This window comes from Canis lupus, chromosome 4, assembly GCF_011100685.1.
Source record: "Canis lupus familiaris isolate Mischka breed German Shepherd chromosome 4, alternate assembly UU_Cfam_GSD_1.0, whole genome shotgun sequence".
NCBI lineage: Eukaryota > Metazoa > Chordata > Mammalia > Carnivora > Canidae > Canis > Canis lupus.
Genome location: NC_049225.1, coordinates 47,243,397 through 47,264,714, shown reverse-complemented (window position 1 = coordinate 47,264,714; position 21,318 = coordinate 47,243,397). Strand labels below are relative to the sequence as shown.

Below are 21,318 nucleotides of genomic sequence, written 5' to 3'. Positions count from 1 at the left end.
GAAAGAAGTATAGGAGGAAGGAGAAAATCAGAGAGAGAAAGTTGTATAATGACACCTGAGGAGGCTTGTATTTCTAAAATTAAAGAATAGTCATTAGAATCAAATATTCCCAAGAAATCCAGGATGAAAGAGATGAAGATTATGAAAACATGGCCACAGAGTTTTTAAATTAGGGAAGTCCTTGTCACTTGGGAAATTGGTGATATAATTGCTTCTCATTATTGATACTATTTAATATAAAATAAACATGTTCTTATACAGTTGCTGAGAACTCTATGGCAGTTATAGGTGACTTATGAGACCTGACAAAGTTTGAAAAGTCTTCATCACCGCAGTTGCAAACATTTAGACTGCCAAAGCCCTGGAAAGTTTTATTACTTTGGGATATCACTCAAAGGCATATTTATAGGATTTTTTTGAAAATGAAGTTGTTATCTCAAGCAAATTCTGCATTGTACATTGCTGTTGAATTGGCTGTGTGAATAATTCTTTCCTTCTTAACTAGAGTCAATCTGATGTAAAGTTAAAGTGTTCATAGTTGTTATTTTACAATTTATTTTTTTTATTAAAATACTACATCTCTCAATGTAAAGAATGCACACCTAAAACAACCTGAAACATTATAAAGTTTTGGAAGGTACAAATCAATCATCTTCTACAAACTGTATACTCTATCCCGTTTCTGCATCCCACTTACTGGCTAACAGTAAGTATGGATGGTCATCTGTTTCTGTTCTTTAAGGACATATCTATTATCACTCCCAGGTAGAATATTCTGAGATGATATAAATATTCTAATCTGATTGTCCAATACAAGAGACAAAAGCCACATGTGCCCCTTGAGCACTTGAAGTATGATTCATGTGACATTTTAGATTTTATCTAATTTTAATTGAGTTTGAATGAATGCGTATAGTTAATAGCTACCAATGTTTAATTTATTAACACTTTGAGGTCTTTTTATATTTTAAGCACTGTTATAAGAATTATATGTGTATTAATCTGTTTAATTCTCACAACAAATATATGAGATGAGTACTGTTATTCTCTCCATATTAGAAATTAAAAAATGGATATATGAGATTAAATAAGTGCTTTTTAAAAAGAGGTTCAGTAACCTATTGAAAGTCATAGAAACTTCTGGACCCCAGACAGACTAGCCTGACTGACCTCCAAACTTGCTTTCTTCACTTGCCAAATATTAATGCTTTCTTAACAAGAAGCAAAAGGAGAGTCCATTTTCTGGCTAGGTCATGATAATCACGAGCACATTTTCTTGGACTGCCTTTCGTCATTTTCCTATTCCCAACAACAACAATAAGCACCCTGGCTTTCAGAACTTCCCTGTGTTCTCCTTTCCCCTTCCTACCAAACATAGAGAGAAAAATTCTGCCTTTAAATAAGTTCCATAAATAGCCTTAATATTTTAAAGAGTGTCTCCATTTATACCAGAGAGAATAATAGAAAAGTGAAAGAAAGTCTATTTGAATTTGTTAAGTGACTGATCAGAGCTCACTTTCAGTCTTTGAATCTATTAGAGCAGCTTTGCCTCACCTGCTTCTCCTTTGTTTATCGCCACACCTGCCTTCAGCTGACAGAGGAGATTAATTCTACTTTAGAAGAAATGTTTCCACTTTGCACCGAGAAGGGAAATGTTTCATAATCTGTGTAGGAAATTTGGCCATATTACTCCACTGACATTCTCAGTCTTCCTGACTAAATATCGCTCTTATCATAACTTTTGGCAGAGCTGTGACGGTACAGACTTGGTATTTTAATGTGAAGTTTTCTTCAATAGCTTAATAAATGACATTTTATAAACTAAAATTTTTTTTGCCTTCACATACTAATCTTGAATCACAAAATATCTATAATCATTCCAATTAAAATCTGAATGTATTGCTGTAAAAATGCAGTGTATTGTGACTTGTTGTCATATTTCTAAAATCCACTGAGTTCAAGTCATGATTTATTAGAGCTGAACTCATTTCTTAGTTATCTTTTTTTATATTTGATTGATTGACCATATTGTTATTTAGGCTCTGACTGAGCATGGAGGAATATTGTGCATGAGACATTAATCAGGAAATTATGCATTGCTTTCACAACTGGACTTTACTTTGTAATATTGTATTAGCTCTTAACATGCAAATTATTTTAGGTAATTATCTCATTTTTCAGTAGCCATTTGATGGATAGAAGTTTCATGCAGATTCTTTTGTATAATTTAAAAACTTGTGACAATTTGCTTCTTTTTTTGTTCATGAAAAGTCCAGTTTCAATTGTTATACTTTAGATTCAGGCCAGTTGTAGAAAACCCTAGTTGTAGAGCTCATTCTCCCAGTTTTTTTTTTTTTGTTGTTGTTTTGTTTTAATTTTTATTTATTTATGATAGTCACAGAGAGAGAGAGAGAGAGAGAGAGAGAGAGAGAGGCAGAGACACAGGCCGAGGGAGAAGCAGGCTCCATGCACCGGGAGCCCGATGTGGGATTCGATCCCGGGTCTCCAGTATCGCGCCCTGGGCCAAAGGCAGGCGCCAAACCGCTGCACCACCCAGGGATCCCATCCTTCTCCCAGTTTTTTTCTTTTTTTTTTTTTTTTTTTTTTTTTTTTTTTTTTTTTTTTTTTCTCTCCCAGTTTTTTTCAACCCTAACTCAAGCTAGCAATTTGAGCAAGGGTTGCCAAAAAATAAATAAATAAATGTTACATCTTTCTATATCTAAAACTGTGCCCATGATTTTTATTTTCGTATCATTGAAGTAAAAGCTGAGATAATGTTTTAGCCCATAGATAGATCACAATGCATAATTCTTTGTCTTTCTAGCCAGTTCAATTAGCAAAGTTATTTTCTTTAAAAAAAAATAGTCTTCAAGTAACTGATTATTCCACATTACAAATGCCTCTTTTCTCCAGTTTTGCTATTAAGTAGTTTAGCTAGTATTCAAAACAATATAGCTTTAATTAATATTGTAATACAGCAAAAATATGTAGGTAGACTATTATGAATGTCATAATTATAGTTGTCAAACACATATATTAGCAGACCTCTCATCCAGTTTTATTACTTATATTTATATATGTGAACTGCCCAGGATATTCAGACCATTCTTTCTTCATATTTTTTAATCTAGAATGCCATATAATCATGAATGTTTGTTGTGATCTTGTCTATTCAGAAACCTGCTGCTGTAAAATAGCTTCTCCATAAATGTCAAGTAATGTAAAATTGAATGCCTATATTTAAATAGATTTTAACAGATAATAAAACTCTTGAGATTAAAATGGTTTCATTCAGGGAGGCAGACAATTCTTTCCACACTGTGCAATTTATGTGTCATGTTATGTAAAATACAATTTTAAAAATACTTTTTAAAAAGCACAAATGAAAAGTATCTATTGAATAAAAAAAGGAAGGTAGTGTTCTCATTGCAGGTCTAGTTGAAAATGTGAAATATAATGACAAGGTATAAACTTCTATTTTCTAAACATTGCTTTGACTAGATCTGCTTCCTGCTAATTCCTTTGGGGGTTATTCTAGAGATTCAAGCTATCAAAACAGAATTTTTACTCACAACCTAACCTTTCTTTATTTAAGACAAAACAAAGGAATTAGAGAATTTTGACACACTATTATATGAAGCATAAGAGAAAATTGCTTTTCCATTTACAGGTATGCATTTGGCACTTTATCTCTGAACACCCAGGTATATCACAGCTTACAATTGGTTCACCAGCACAAAAGATGTATCTTGTCTCTTGAGAGAACAGCTACTGACAGCCTTTCACTCACTAAATATGAAAATGGACATGTAAAATTAGATGTCTGATAAATAGTATTTTTTTAGGAAGATGATTTTTGGACTAATATTCAGTAGTCTTTAGAATGGGCTGGAGGTAGGAAAGAGAAAGGTGAAATCCCAATTAGGTTGCCAAAATAGTTTATACATGAAGAAAAAGAGATCTCACACAGAAAGGGGTGACAGATTCCAAATGAGGGGCCACAAATGAGAGATGTCAATGCTCCCAAATCAAAGACAACCAAGGGTACAACTGAGTCAAAGTTGGTTTTATTGAATTGTTACAAAGAGGAAGAAGATTGCATACAGTGGGCTTGGGACATCTGTTAAGAGGGTATGAGAAGGATTTTATGTTAGGATTTATGCATGTATTAGGTGATTTGGAGAAGGTTTCAAGGAGATGGAGATAATTCTGACTGAGTATCCTAGTAATTCTTATTTTACAAGCAGGAAATGTGAAACAATTCTAATGATGTAATTGGTAAAGAAATAGTAATCTCTAATGGTAAGTAAGCATGGGTAAGGAGATATTAGGCCATTTTTGTTATTTGAACACTGTTTTAGTTTTTCTCAGACATGGCTATGCATTATGGAGTTTCTTTATTTGTTTTTCTCATGGTCACAGAATGCCTGGTCTGATCTTCAATATCCAGCCTGGTTGATGGTGCCATAATACCTTCTGAGGTGTCAGCTTTTTTTCTATTTTTCAAACATAATATAAAGAGACAATTGATGTTAGAAAAAGACTGTTTGTATATAGGGATGTTCATATTCTGAGAAAAGAGGAGTCAACGTTTTAAAAATATCAACTGTGTGCTATATTTTTTATATTTGTTATTTCATCCAATTCTTTTTCTTTTTTTTCTTTTTCCTTTTTTTAATAAATTTATTTTTTATTGGTGTTCAATTTGTCAACATACAGAATAACACCCAGTGCTAATCCTGTCAAGTGCCCACCTCAGTGTCCGCCACCCAGTCACCCCCACTCCCCCGTCCACCTCCCCTTCCACCACTGCTAGTTTGTTTCCCAGAGTTAGGAGTCTTTCACGTTCTGTCTCCCTTTCTGATATTTCCCACTTATTTTTTCTCCTTTCCCCTTTATTCCCTTTCACTATTTTTTATATATAAGTCAATCGGAGAAGGACAAACATTATATAGTCTCATTCATTTGGGGAATATAAAAATATATTTCATCCAATTCTAAGAGATTGTAGTATTTGTTTGCATTTACCAGATGCAGCAACTAGTGGTAGGAGTCAGCTAATTCACTTGCAGAGACACAGATTATAAAATGAAAGACTGAGTTTCAAACTATGATTCCTCAGATGCTAAAATATGTAATTTTCCTGCTTCAACAATACAAAGAACATATATCTCAAGTTAGAATTGGAAGCAAGTAATGGTGTAATGGGCAGAATTTGACAGCCCAATGTGGAAATTGATTTGGAAGAAAAAGAGGCTGAGTTTATTTTTAAACATGCTAAGTTTAAAGTCATGATGGAGTATCATTTATCCATTTTTTTTCTTATAATAAATTTGTCTTAACTTGTTTTATTAATAGACAGTTGAGTTGTTTACAGATTTGGGCTTTCACACATTTTTGTCCATTTTTTTGGATATATTATCTGTTCAGTAGGAGTAGAATTGCTGAATCCAATGATTCATCTATCTCTGAACTTAGTAATTGATACCCACCTGTTTTCCAAAGTAGCTTATACCAGTTTATACTTTCTCTACCAGTATATGAAGTTTTCTTCGGATTCCTGACATCATTGACTTTAAATTTTGGTCTTTCTGGGGAATTAGGTTAAGAAAAATGGCCTTAGGTTTTAGTAATAATAGTGGTTTTATTTATTTATTTTTTTTACTTTGCATGTCTTTGCTTAATATCTTTTTAATGTTTATTGGCCCATTTGATATTGTCTTTTGTTAATTATCTTGGCATTTTGTAGATGGGGATGGCTTCATTTTCTTATGATATGTAGGGTTTATTTGTATATTCTGGATTATGAGCCTGTTGAGGGTAACATGAGTTGCAAACATCTTTTCCCACAGTGTAGCTTATTTTTCACATTTTTAAAACATTTTTAAAAAAGATTTTATTGATTCATGAGAGACACACACACACACTCTGCCTGAGGCAGAGACACAGGCAGAGGGAGAAGCAGGCTCCATGCAGGAAGCCTGACTTGGGACTTGACCCCGGGGCTCCAGGATCACACCCTGGGCTGAAGACAGCGCTAAACCACTGAGCCACCTGGGCTACCTATTTTTCACATTTTTAATGACACCTTTTGATAAGTGGAAATTCTTTATTTTAATATAGTCAATTTTATCACTTTTTGTTGGATTAGTGCTTTTTTGGGTCCTGATTAAGAAGTTTCATTACCTTAAGATCATGAAAATATTTTTCTAAATTATCATCTAGAAAAACTCATTATTACCATTCTTCTTCTTCTTCTTCTTCTGCTTCTTCTGCTTCTTCTAATGTTATTATTTGTATTTCAGTATTTAATTAATCTAGAGTGGAATGTTGTATATAGTAGATGATAATTTTTTCCCTCTTCCTTTGTGATATCCAGTTATTCCTCACTATTACTTGAAAATATTTTTATTATCCACTTCTCTGCTGTGTTATTTTGGCATAAACTAAGGATCTATATATGTGTAGGTCTCTTCCAGGGTTCTCTGTTCTATACCTTTCATGTATTATTGTGTTATTTTTCTAGTTTTAAAATGCTAGGAATAAAGTTTTTAGGAACTTTCTTGTTCCAATATTTGAGGATTTATGTTTTCTTTTCTATTAGGTAAAAACCTTCCTTAATTTCTCTCAGAAGTGGTTTCTAGTTTTCATTGGCTAGGTTTTGGACATATTTTGTTAACTTATCCCTAACATTTCATCTTTTTGGTATATTGTAAATGGTATGTTTTAATAGTAATTTTCATTCATTTATAACTATTCTATAATAACACACTTTTGGTTTATTATTTTATTGTTATAAATTTATGTTAGTTAAAATCACCACATTTATCATATAGTTTCTGATTTTCATGAAGCCATACAATTGTGCAATCAGATAAACCAAAATCAGATAAAACAGTCCCATCAGTCCAAACATTCTCTTGTACCCCTTTGTAATGAAACCATTCTTTCAGCCCCAGCCCCTAGAAACCACTGATTAGTTTTCTGACCCTATAACTTTGCCCCCCCCTTTTTTCCCCTAGAATGTCATATATATTGAATATTACAGTGTGCAGTCTTTTGAGTCTTGCTGCTTTCATTTGGCATAATGCATTTGAAATTCATCCATGTTATTTCATATATCAATAACATTCCTTGTTATTGCTGGCTAGTATTACATTATATAGATCCATTCTCATATTGAAAAATGCTAGGGTTATTTATTAGTATAAGGGCTATAAACATTAGCTTGGGTAAATTCTTAATGGTAGAACTGAGGAATAAATGGTATACATGAAAAATATTTTATAAGAGAACACCAAACTTTTCCAAAGTGCCTGTACCATTTTCATTTTCATGAGCAGTGTATTAGAGTTCTGGCTCCTCCTTAACCTCAGTATGGAAAAGTCAGTAAACATGTGCACATTCACATGTGTATGTGTTTCATTTTTATCTCAGTTTTAGCCATTCCAATATGTAGTGATTTCTCATTACAGTTTTAATTGACATTTCCCATATGACTCATAATGTTGAACTTCACTTTATGTGCTTATTTGCCATCCAAATATGTTCTATAATGAAGTGTCTGTTCAAATTTTTTGTTGATTTTTTAAATTTGGTTCTTCGTGGGTTTTTTTTTTTTTGAATTGTTGAGTTTTGATAGTTCTTGATATATTTTAGATACAAGACCTTTCTCATATATGTGCTTGCAAATATTGTCTCCTGAAATACATTTGTCTTTTTAGTCTCTATATAACCTCTTTCAAAGAGCACAGGTTCATAATTTTGATTAAGTCCAAGTTATATTTCTTCATTTATAGATAGTATTTTTAGGGTACTGTCAAAGAAATCTTTGCCTAACTCACGGTCACAAAAATTATTTCATGTCTTGTCTTCTAGAAATTTTATGATTTTGAATTTTATATTATGGTTTGTGATTCATTTTGAGGTTGTATTTGCACTTGATATGAGACAAAGAGGGTTGATGTACTTTTTGTCATATTTCCAGTTTTTTTAAAGGCTCTTTTCTCCATTGCTGTGGCCTGGCACTTTTGTTAAAAAACCAATCATTTGGGATCCCTGGGTGGCGCAGCGGTTTGGCGCCTGCCTTTGGCCCAGGGCGTGATCCTGGAGATCCGGGATCGAATCCCACATCCGGCTCCCGGTGCATGGAGCCTGCTTCTCCCTCTGCCTGTGTCTCTGCCTCTCTCTCTCTCTCTCTGTGACTATCATAAATAAATAAAAATTAAAAAAAAAAAACCAATCATTTATGTGGGAGTGTAGTTCTGGTCAGTTTGATGAAAGGCATATCAATTCAATTGATCTTTTTAAAGAAATATATTTTTGAAATCAAAGAAAAGTAAATAAATAGGTAGATATTTCATGTTTATGAATAGGAAGACTCAATATTATCAAGATGTGGATCAAGTTTTTCTTAATCTACAAATTCAGTGAATCCCAATCAAGATCCTAAACAAATTATTCTATGGGTATTAATTTTAAAGTTTATATGGAGAGGCACAAGACCTACAATAGTCAAGAAAATATTGAAAGAGAACAATGAAGTTGGAGGACTGACAGTATCCTACCTTAAGACTTACTATAATGCCACATGAATCAGGATACTGTGATATTGGCAAAAGAATAGACAACTTATTCAGTGGAAGAGAATAGAGAATCCAGCAGTAGTAGATCTACATAATGTAGTCAACTGATGTTTTACAAAGGACTAAAGATAAAGAATGGAGCAAAGATAGTTTTCCAACAAATGGTGCTGAAACAACTGTATATCCATAGTAAGGAAAACAAATCTAGACACAGACTTTACACAAATTAATTTAAAATGGATCAGAGACCTAAATATAAAACACAACACTGTAAAACTCCTCAAAGATAACATAGGAGAAAATCTAGATTACATTGCTTGTGGTGATGCCTAGGTATTTATTTTTTTATAAAGATTTATTTATTTATTTGAGGGGGGGCAGTGCATGAGGGAAGGGCAGAGGGAGAGAGTCTTAAGCAGACTCCATGCTAAACACACAGCCCAATGCAGGGCTCCATCTCATGACCCTGAGATCATGACCTGAGCTTAACTAAGAGTTGGCCACTTTACTGACTGTGTCACTGAGGTGCTGGTGATGCCTTTTTAGATACAGTACCAAAAACATGATCTATAAATAAATGATTGTTAGGTTGGACTTCGTTAAATTTAAAAACTTCTCTATGAAAAACAGTATCAGTCAGAAGACAGGATTGAGAGAAAATATTTCCAAAAGATACGTCTGATAAAAAATTGTTTTCCAAAACATATAAAAACTCTTAAAATTCAACAATATGAGAGAGAGCAAACAACCTGATTAAAAAATGGACCAAAGACCTTACAAACAGCTCACTAAAGAAGATGCTCAGATTGAAATTTAGCATATACGAATATGCTTCACATTATATGTCATCAAGGAAACACAAATTCAAAAAAACAGTTAGAAATCACTGCATTTTTACTAGAATGACCAAAATCCAGAATGTTGACAATACCAAATGCCAGGGGTGATATGGAGCAATGAGACTTCTCATACATTACTAGGGGTAATGCAAAATGGTAAAATCACTTTGGAAGACAGTTTGTCAGTTTCCCAACAAAACTTGAAATACTCTTGCCATGCAATCTAGCAGTTGCATTCCTTGATATTTACCCAAAGGAGTTGAAAACTAATGTTTACACAAAAACCTACACACAAATGTTTATACCAGCTTTAAGTATATTTTCAATTTCTTGGAAGCAACCAACATATTCTTCAGTGGGTGAATGGATAAATAAACTGGTACATTAGAACGCTATCAGGCCATGAAGAGATGAGGACCCCTCAGTGCCTAGTACACAGTGAAAGAAGACAATCTGAAAAGGCTAAATATACTGTATGATCCCAATCATATGACTTTCTGGTAAGGCAAATCCATAGAGACACTACAAAGATCAATGGTTGTTGACGTTGGGAAGAAGAGATGAATTGGTGGAGCACAGGAGATTTTTAGGGCAGTGAAAATGCTCTGTATGATGTTATAATAATGGATATATGGCATTATACATTTGTCCAAATTCATGGGATTTACCAGGAGTGAACTCTAAAGTAAACTATCAGTAATTATTATGTGTCAGTATATTTCATACTTATCAAAAAAAAGTGCCATCTTAATGAGTGTTATTGATTATGAGGAGGCTATGCATGTTTTTGGGTAAGGATTATGTTGGAAATCACTTTACCTTCCAGTCATTCTTGTTGTAAACTTAAAACTACTTTAAAAATATCCTTAAAATACAGAAAAGAAAGAAATAACTTTTGTTTTCATTGACTTCCTGTGCAGCTTTTCTGGTTTTACTGACTTCTGCACTTTTCTTTATTGTTTCCTTTCATCTATTTGCTTTAGTATTAGTTTTCTTTTCTTTTCTAATTTCATGAGGTGGAAGCACAGATAATTAACTTGAAATTTCTGTTTTTTGATATAATCTTTTCTGCTGTGACTGTTCCTCTAAGGAATGCTTTGGCTGCATCCCATAAATTTGGTATATTACAGTTTTATTTTTCCTTCAATGTAAAATATTTTCTATTGTTATTTGTATTTACTTTTTTGACTCATGGACTTTTTTTTAGAAGTATGTCATACTATGAATTGTGCTATAGAGTTGCATTTATTTGATGTAGTATAAATTGTAGAGTGCTTGAACTACATAGAAGAGGACATTGACTATAATTAATCTGCTGTATTAATCACAGAACCAACACTCATAGTTACTGGTGAAAGTCACCTGAATCCTTATATCATAGATTAGAAAGTTACTCTGGGAATTATGTAAATGTTAAATTTATGATGCCTAGTACCATTCTTTGTAAAATTTAAGTCCTTTAAGTGCTTTTCTTTTTTTGCCATCTCTTCTTCACTCCTTTTTCTTTTCTTTTTTTTTTTTTTTTTTCTTCCCGGTACCAGCTCTGTATACCAACTTTGATCCAGGGAGCTAGGTTTCAAATATTTCATAAAAGGTAATATGTTTTTAAATAAATATTTAAAAAATAAAATAACCTTTTTCTATTTTATTACCCAAACAAAATTTAGAAATATATACAGAAAGTCAAATTAATCATGATGGTAAGAAAAAATTACTTTGTACTGTGGATTATCCTATACCATATATCTGAAAGTCATCTTAGAGGCTCAAGTTAGTTTATGTTGTGTGTCTAGATATTTCTATTCCATGAGAACCCTAATTACTTACATCAATTTATTATTTTTATTTTATTCTCAATCAAATTAAATAGCTGTGATGATATCTTTTATGTTTTTTTTAAATTAGAAATAGATGTCTACTGAAAGGGAGAGTACCATGTCTCAATTTTGTTTCCTTGAAAAATACTCTTCTTTTACATAGTATAAATAACTTTTGAATGTCTTTCTTCCTATGTTGCAGATATATGAAGTCTAAAAGTAAGACCTGCAGTAATTTTCCTTAAGGTAGGGACACTTTCATTTTTTGTATTTCTTTTTTTTTTCTTCATTTTTTGTATTTCCATTTGTTCAATGTTGTCTATACACAGCACTATGAAGTGTTTCTGAGGAAGTTGACCTTATCAAAATGTAAATTATAGAGAAAAAATGCACTCACCTTGAGACAAGTTTTTCAAAGACAATTAGTTACATCCCCTCTCCAAAGCTTTCTTTGGAGTCATTTTAAATCATAAATTACTGAGATTTTTTATTAACAGAAAATTCATTTTTTTCATCTGCTATACCTTCTGATACTTAATGAGTACATGCTAATGAAAAAAATTGATTTTTAATATAAAAAGTGAAAATTAGGGGCAGCCCGGTTGGTTCAGCGGTTTGGTACCTGCCTTCAGCCCAGGGCCTGATCCTGGAGACCGGGATTGAGTCCCACGTCGGGCTCCCTGTGTGGAGCCTGCTTCTCCCTCTGCCTGTGTCTCTGCCTCTCTCTCTATGTCTCTCACATATAAAAATAAATAAAAATATTTTTTAAAAAAATAAAAAATAAAAAAAAATATTTTTTAAAAAAGTGAAAATTTTATGATGTACTTGCTTACTGTTAGATGTTTCATAAAGATATTCTTAGTAAAGCCTGTGAAGAAAATAATGGGAAGAATAACACGCAAAAAAGGGTTTGAACAGACTTAAACATTACTCATTTGGGACATGTAATAAGTGAGGAATGTGAATAGGAAGTGAAGTAAATATAAGCAGCCATAATTCAAAATATGGATAGATGAGTTGAAATTGAAGAGGAAGATGGTTTCAGGCAGACATATTTATTATGTTTTATGTCAGAGCATGTGCCTCTCTCATTCAGATTCGGATAGGTAAGGGCTATGGAGAACAAATAAAGGGACATAGTGACTGCATAAAACTGAAAGTTAATATTGAATGAGCACATCCAAATCAGGTGGATTGTTTCCATTCCAGTCCAGAGCAATTGGTTATTCTGTTTATTCAAGCAATTAAACTGTATAGGGTGTGGGGCTGTTAATTTTTTGACCATTAGACTTTTTTAAACTTATTAAGATAGTCCTGATAAATGATATTACACACTAAGTTGCTTTAGTATTTGCATAATGGTAAAATATTTCCTTTTGTATTTGTTTTTATATGGAGTAAATTAAATGCCAAGTCAATCAAGTGAAATCATCTCCCTTTAGAAAACTGAAAATAAAATTTGAAGAACTCCCAAAGCATTAAACTAAATATCTAAGGGCTATGATGGGAAGCTCCATGAAACAGCATATTTAAATAGGTGCAGATTGTCTTATCAATGTCCTATTATAAACCATAGAGCTGAGTATAGCAGTTATTACACATCTGTGCAATAATAGGTAAACTGGTAGAAATGAATTATAAAAATTGTAGCACCTCTTTATTTAAATTGAAAAACCTTTTTATTTCTTTATAATTCTTTTCAACAAGTTATTACATTTTTTTCTCTTAAGATGGATGGATTAAAAATATGTGACTAGGAGATGAAGATTTCAATCTAAATTATAATTATTTCCTACATCTGCTCTGATACATTTAGAATGGTTTGTGCTTGTAAATTAGGTGTTAATGAAATAAAAATGTTGTAACCATGTGGAACATCAGAACTGCAATTGACTGAAGAAGATTCTGTAAATTCTCCAAGGATGTGCTACTGCAATGAAAGCTCTCATGAGCCCCTCACTATACAGGAGTTATGTCTTTATTTAACTATTAAATTTAAATTTAAAGCAAATACCTAAAAATTGCCAAAACATTACTAAAAGCTGTCTTTTAAAGATAAGCAGTCTACTTTTGTGTGTACTTTGTTTCTGAGATAGCTGCACAATGTATAAAAGGCATAGTGTTTGATGCCTTCTAATTCACTCCATAGGGATACAGACTTGAGAAATATGCCAAGTCATCCTTAGAAGATGAGCTGATAGCAGTGATGGTCCATCTTCTGCCTATCATTCTTCTTAATGTCCTAATCACACTGTCTGGGCTATTTTCACGCAACAAATTCTGCTTCTGCTGTTATATTTTTATTCAGACAAATGCCTGACTCAATACAATATATATCTAAATGAGATACATTTTCATCAAAGAAATGAAATGAATTAACCTAGGTGACATCATTCCAAAGTAAGTATTCCCACACAGATATTTTGATGTTACTAGTTTTATTAAATAAATTAATATGAAATATTAGAAATCAGAATTTAAAGGAATATGCATTTAAAATATTTTGAAAATTACAAATAAATATTATAAAATTATTTTATATGGCCCTAAGTGATGAATCACTGAATTTACTCCAGAAACCAACATTGCACTGTTTGTTAACACCTAAAATTTAAGTTAAAAAAATAACAAAACAAGACAAATGGCTAAATAAAATGCAGCTGCCTCCACTAGGGGGAAAAAATCTTTCTTGAACTTTACTCCAAGTTGTGGTTGTGTGCAGTTTTGCAAATAAAATATCCTATTTAAGTAGATTACATGAAAATAAGATATTTTCAATGTATCAGCTAAGACAAAATTGTTACTAATTCTCATCATGATTCATAAGTTATTTTATAAGTAGTTTTCTCCAGTGGAGTACACACTTCCAAGTACATCTCACTTTATTGCTGGACTTTACCTTATTCTTTATGTTCTTATTTTCTTACGTGCTTTGCATTATCATTTGTTTTTCTTTTTGAAGAGAACAAAGATGTATTAATATTTGTAAAAAGCAGGTCTCGAAAGAATCTGTTAGATTGGCACATTTTTTTTTTAATGATGCATTTTTACAATTTATTTATTTCTTTGTTGCAATTGAAAAATTAAAAGAAAAAAATTAAGAATTCAGTAATTAATGACTAATAAATTGAATATTGATGTGTGGAAAATGATCCAAATGGGGAAGAAATAAGGACAACATTATGACAGTGTTTGCTTATTTGATTATTATTTTTTCTTCTGAAATATGGAAACTCATTTTGATGGTTGATGATCTTTTTTAAGCACTTACTTAAACAAGGATTTCAAATTATGTTTTTCAACCTTATAATATTTACTTATTTCTATTTATTTTTAAAATAGATTTTATTTATTTATTCATGAGAGACACAGAGAAAGAGGCAGAGACACAGGAAGAGGGAGAAGCAAGTTCCCTGTGGGAAGCCTGATGTTGAACTTGATCCCAGGATCCCGGGATCACACCCTGAGCCAAAGGCAGATGCTCAACCACTGAGCCACCCAGATGCCCCTTAAAATATTTTTAGGAGTGTTCATTTACCAAGTTTTATTTTTCTTTTAGCTTATTCAAGACAATGACATATTTTGATGATCAAATATATATAAAAATTAATAAGCTAGGATAAAGATTATTTATAGTGCCCTTTTTTAAAGAATCACTAACAAATTTGTATTTCAAAATAAAAGTTGACACATGTATTTAATTTTTGGCAAGTCTGGGTCCTGCCCAAAAATGCATTTATTGACTTATATCAGGGCTCTAAATATGTAGCTTATTCTTCAAATTTCCTTTTACTGTAAGGATAAACACTTATACTTCCCTTTCATGACTTTTTTTCTTTTAGAATATGAACCTAAAATTGAGGAGCTGTTTTAAAAACAATTGATCACTTAAGAAAAATTCTCACCTTAAATCTTAGAAACCTTAATTTGTGATCAATTTGTCAAGACAGTGAAAACAAATTCATTTCACTCCCAAAGCATTTACCTTCATTATATATTCTTAAAAATATTAGAGCATGAGAGATAATGCACGCTATAAGCTTTGAAGCATATAAGTGAATTAATCCCCATTGGATTTCTTTCTCATCATCTGCTGACCTGACATATAAATCAGATTTTGTTACTTCACACACATTTCTTTTACCTGGGATATTTTTCCAGATGTTACCTATGGCTAATAGATAGATTTGAGAGATTTTGCATGCAATCAAAATCAATAATATTATTTTAGCCATGAAAAGACTAAAATGCTTTTGCTTTTAAATTGTTTGCTTAAAATATATTTGACTTTGGAATCAATGCATTTACTCTTAAAATTGAAAATGATTCCAATTGAAAAGATAACTTGAGTACTGAACACCGTAGTCATATCATTCACATGTATGCTTCTCCAAAAAAATGATCTGGGAACAAAAAACGAAAGACCTTTTCTCCAAAGATTTACTCTTTTAATTTATGCTTATTTGTCATACCTGACTTTATCATACCCTTTCATAGTTCATTGAAATTCAGAATTCTTATTTTTTAAGAGTGGTACTGTGTTTACAAAGTTTATTTGAACAAAATGCAATTTTTATGGCTCATTTAAATGTAGCACTTCCAGAGAACCATCTGAGATTTACTTCTTCTAGAATGTTTAACAATGGTTATATAAAGAGAAGGACACTCAAACAACAACAACAACAACAACAACAACAAAAACAAACAAAAAATGCTTTAACTCACTACAGAAATATCTTATCAAGTGGGCTATGAGTATTCCAAGCATTATTATTTAAATTCCTCTTAAAATGCATTTATTAGATTAACAATTTACTATGAAAGGATCTCTTTAAATTAGTTGTACCACAGTGATGAAACTGATAATCACTCTTTTACAAATAGATATTAGACCATGATTTTACTGGCTGATCCCAAGCAAATCATTTAGTATATCTCATGTTATTATTATTTATTTTTGTCAGTATAATGGGAGTTTTCTTTTTGTATAAAAAGAATCTTTGAAAACCTCTCTTCTCCAACATAGGAAACATTGTCTTCTCTGTGTATGTTTTAGTTTGACAACAGTGAACAACTAAAAGGTACTAGTCAAAACAAGGGAAAGTTATAACTACTGAAGCAGAGATTACCAAATTCTCATGATTCATATATAATGGTATCTAGATTTGAAAGGGAAGTTAAAGTAGTAACAGCAGTAGAAGTAATAGTAGTAGTAATGAAAAGTAGAAAAAGTGAAAGAAAAGAATTTGTCCAGATACAGCATTAATTTCCATTTTGAGATAATTGTCTATAAATTTCTTATCTTTCCAAAGAGATTTTGTATGTATCCCTGTAACTTGTAGTAGACTTTTAAGATAGAAGTTCCTCCAAAAATGTAATCTAACTTTCTCTCTTTTTTCCCCAATGTACATTGAACATTTCTTCCTTGTTATCTTCCATGTGGTTGAGAAATTATGTCTTCATAGAGTAGAAAAACATTTGTGTTCTTGAAAATGGCTTTCTGCAGTTCTTCTGAACTATTTAAATAAGCATTATAGTATTTTCTTCTTCTGTCTTATCTTTTTAAGTTATTACTACTTTTTCTCTAGACATCTATTTATTTTTAAAGTAAATAAATGTAAACACAGTACTATAATCCTAGAAATTCCTAATAGCATCCAAATTACAAACAAGTTATATTTCTAATGTGTATTTATTAAATTGATATTTGGACCTTAAAACATATTGATATAAAATCATGTATTACAATAGGTTATTTTTCCAGGTTATATTATAGAACACTTATTTAAGTCATGGTATGCTGAAAGATTTCACATTTATATTTTTTTAAAAAATGTAGATAGAAAGCTTTTTTTTTTTCTAAAGATTTTATTTATTCATGAGAGACACACACACAGAGAGAGAGAGAGAGAGGCAGAGACACAGGCAGAGCGAGAAGCAGGCTCCATGCAGGGAGCCCGACGTGGGACTCGATCTGGGTCTCCAGGACCAACCACATCCTGGGCTGAAGCCGGCGCTAAACCTCTGAGCCACCGGGGCTGCCCGATAGAAAGTTTTCTATTTCTTCCAAGCATTAAAGGAGATGTTTAGATTCGTTTATAAAAAGATATCACTAATATTATGCAAGTACTGAAATTCTAGAATTTACCATTAAAAATTAGTTAGCAAAACTTCATAAGATTTTAGTTAGTGAAGTAGGAAAGTAGAAGTGTACAATCATCCTGATACCTTCTGCTGCTGTTCTATCATCAGCAAAGTAGGAGGTTTTTCTACTTTGGATCTTATTAATATATGAAATCTTTGAAAAACAAGATCACGATTTCAGGCTTTTAATTTGTCTTCATGTATATAATTTTTCATCCTAGGAAGAACCTTAAATGAATGTTCTATAGATTCTCTTTTTAGTGGTAGTCCATAAAAAATTCTCAGGTACTCATGGTTTTATTCCACACATGTACAGAAGGAGGATCTCTTTGCAAAGATAGTTATTTTTGTTTTGTTAAAAAAACTTCAATGATTCTTTCAGTTTGTGCATTTCCTTAAGGAAAAGACTAATGTTGGACATTGTGTCCTATGGCAAAATCAACATCTATTTGTTTTTTTTTTTTTTTTCTCTAATGTGTAAAGTACTTTGTCTAATTTCCAAAATTCTTATATCATTTATAAATGTAAGGTTAACACTGAGCCCATGTGAGAAGTTTTTTAAAAAGGGATAGTAATTTCATTCCTGTAATAATAAATGTTTTTATAAAACAAAGGAAGTCTTTGAATCAGGCCAAATAATTTTGTCATATAGTAATAATATATGTTATTATTGCAATAATATTTGTAATAATATTGTAATAATATTATATGTAATAATATATGCTATTGTTATTTTAATTGTATAAACCACATTAAGTCTTTTTTCTATTTCTGCTATTAGATATGGGATGTTATACACTGTAGATAAAAATATTTTTCTTCAAACTATAGTAATAGTTTATCCTTCGATAAAACATCTCTGGGCATTTGGTATTCTGGGTTTTTGCTTGTTTATTTATAGTTACATGTAGGTAATTTTTTTCCTTTTATAATATTTCTAATATTCCTGTAATGGTTTGGCTGACAGTATCAGGTGATGGGAATTTCGGTACATGCTAGGGTCTTTTACTGCTACAAACATTCTATTTTTGCCTATTCACATCTGGGCAATAGCTTTCTTTCCTGCTCCTTGATAGTGTTTCATAGCTTGTCATTTTAACAGCTTTTCTGTGGAAGTTCCGCCTTTCACATGCAATTTTTATTACTTTTCCCATTTTTATTCTTGTGGACTTCCTGCATTTTTATCAGATATAAAATTTTTCTTAAAAATAAGTGACTAAATAAAGCTAACTATATTATGTAAATAAATTTGATATAAATATTAAATGAATATTTAATGTTTTAAATATTTATATAATATAGAAACAAAAATAAAACAAAACCACATATTTTAGAGAAAGCTTTTAAACTTATCTTAATAATACTCTGTTACTTACTACAAGTTTTGAAAATGATTAAATGTTTGATTATAAATTCTACTATTCATTAACTAAAAAGAATGTTATTATATAAATGAACAAGAAAATAGTCCTTTTCTAGTTTCATTTCTACTTTCCCTCAAAATTTTTGAGTAACTCAGTGCTTATTTCTGTTTTTATTTTTGTTTTGTTTTTATTTTAGACAAACTCTTTTAGTTGGTGTCTCACCATGACTTCTAAACATGGCCTATTTGTTACATTGCCAGATCTATCTCATGCTTTTAAGATTGTGCATCTGACTCAACATGTCTTCATGGGTGCCATCTTCATTAGTGTGTCCTGTGAGTTCTATTTGGAGAATAAAGCTGTCTGTTTTGATCCATCTCCATGGCTCTCATCCTAGTCTAAATGAATACTCTATTTCCTCTGGAAATAGCCCTTTGACTGATCTGCTTGCTTCTACTCTTGCCCCTTTACAGCTTTGTACTTGCTCTTCTCTTTGCAAGAAAATTCTTACCCTGACTTTACCCTTGAATCTTACCCTTAAGTGGGAAGATGGTAGAAGAAGCTAAGATAATATGTGGGAAAATACTTTTTAAACAGCAAAATCCTCTGTAAGTATCACGCATTATTTTTCTTAACATGACATATTGTATATACCCAGTCTGGGCCACAAGTAAACTCAGATTCCTTCCTAGATCTGCTCCTTCTGCAGAATTCCGTGTGAATTTTGACAATATTGTCCTCTCAATAGTTGAGGGAGAAACATCTGTAGCATCTGTAATGCCTCATTCAGCCTATTTCACTGGCTAGTCAATCAATCACCAGTCCTGAAATTAACTTCCTTAATATACTTCAAGCCAATCATTTGTACTAATTATCCCCTAGTCTATCATAATGTTATATTTCAATGAATTGAACATTCAATTGACTTCTCTGAATACACTCTTCTACTTAACTCTTTGCCATAGCTGTAGTCCTTAGAGCTACAATGTTATAAAATCTAAATTAGTTGATGTTACTCCTACTTAACATCCTTTAACAGTATTCCTTAAACTGTATTTTTTTTAAGATTTTATTTATTTATTCATGAGAAATGAGGGGGGGGGGCACAGAGAGACAGGCAGAACGAGAAGCAGGCTCCATGTGGAGAGCCTGACGTGGGACTCAATCCCAAGTATCAAGGATCAGGCCCTGGGCTAAAGCAGTGCTAAACCGTTGAGCCACCCCGGCTGCCCAGTATTCCTTAACTTTAATAGGGATGTGTATTTAAATCACTTAGTAAGATTAGTAAAATGATTTTGATTAGTTAACTCAGGTGGAGTCTGAGATTCTATATTTCTAACAAGTTCCCAGTTGATGCTAGTGTTTCATGGATAATACTTTGTGTAGTGAGGATTAGATGACTACCAGCTATACTTGGAATAAAAACTAAAACCTATCCATGGTCTATAAATTCATATATGATCAACCAATCTCCTCTTTGTCTTCTTTAAGAGCCTTTTATCATTTGTTGCAACTTTCTTCCTCAATTCTACATTCTGTACCTTCTTTCAGTTCTTTGAAAGCATCACACTATTTTTTTTTTTTTTTTGCCTCAGGATATTTGTATAATACGCCTCTTCTCTCTGTTTGGAATACCATATCTCTTGCCCTATACTCACCCCTTTCCAGGCAATTCTTATTTATCTTAGATACTGTAGCTTAAACCCCATTTCTATGAGGAATTTAAGGAAGTTGTACATGACCTTAAATATGCTTGTCTTTTTTTAAATTTCTTTTCTATTATATTGTATGTGTCCCCTTCATAGTGTGTATAATAGCTCTGATTAAATAATCAATTATATTATCAATGTTTCAATATCTGTAACCTTCCAAAGATGTAAATTCATTGAGAGCAGTTCCTTCCCCCTGCCATCTGGTCCAGGTCTATATCTCCTGTATATAGCATGGTAGGTGCTGTGTTTCCTGAATCTGACCACAGAGTTGATGGTCTACAAATAGTTGTTAATATGATTATTTATGCAGAGTATCTATCCTTTTTCTTCATAGAAAGGGCATAGAATTTATCAGATTTAGAATTTTGGAGCCTGTCAAAGGTTCCAATACAGAAGCCAATTGTTTTGCCTTACTTCTGTGAAGAGAGCAAACTACTCTCTGATAGTCCCATCTATCAATGGAGAACAAAATGATTGATAGAAGAAAGATTAGCTAGTTTTTATGAAAATGCGTTAGAACTTGGTTAGTAAAAAACTAGTTACTAAAAGCAGTGTGATGAAAGTAGATAGGAAAAGCAGGGCAGGGGAAGGTAGAGTTAAAAACTAAGTAGATACATAGGAGAGTTACATCTGGGATGTGGCTGGTTGCCTGCAATAGACTCAAGTCAAGACAGTGTGGTTTGGAAAAGAAAATTGTTATATTTCGGAGGACCAATGAGCAGAGTGAAAGCCTCAGTTAGTCATGGACTAAAGGAATGAAGAAGAGGGAATACTTGAGTTTTAATTCTAGTCAAACCAGGAAAGAATTACTACTGAATGCTAAACAAAGACACAGTGGGGTCACAAGTGTAAAAGTT

At 32.1% G+C, this 21,318-nt stretch overlaps 2 long non-coding RNA genes across 2 annotated transcripts in view; both read left to right on the top strand.

Moving 5' to 3' along the window:
- Positions 1–13,621, top strand: part of LOC119871517 — a 36,294-nt gene extending 22,673 nt beyond the window's left edge. Inside the window, exons 2-3 of the long non-coding RNA XR_005358292.1 lie at positions 11,444–11,487; positions 13,391–13,621. This is a non-coding gene — a long non-coding RNA (uncharacterized LOC119871517). The remainder of the gene's footprint in view (positions 1–11,443; positions 11,488–13,390) is intronic.
- A 7,254-nt stretch (positions 13,622–20,875) lies between these two features.
- Positions 20,876–21,318, top strand: part of LOC111095560 — a 5,809-nt gene continuing 5,366 nt past the window's right edge. Inside the window, exon 1 of the long non-coding RNA XR_005358291.1 lies at positions 20,876–21,318. This exon is cut by the window's right edge and continues 49 nt beyond it. This is a non-coding gene — a long non-coding RNA (uncharacterized LOC111095560).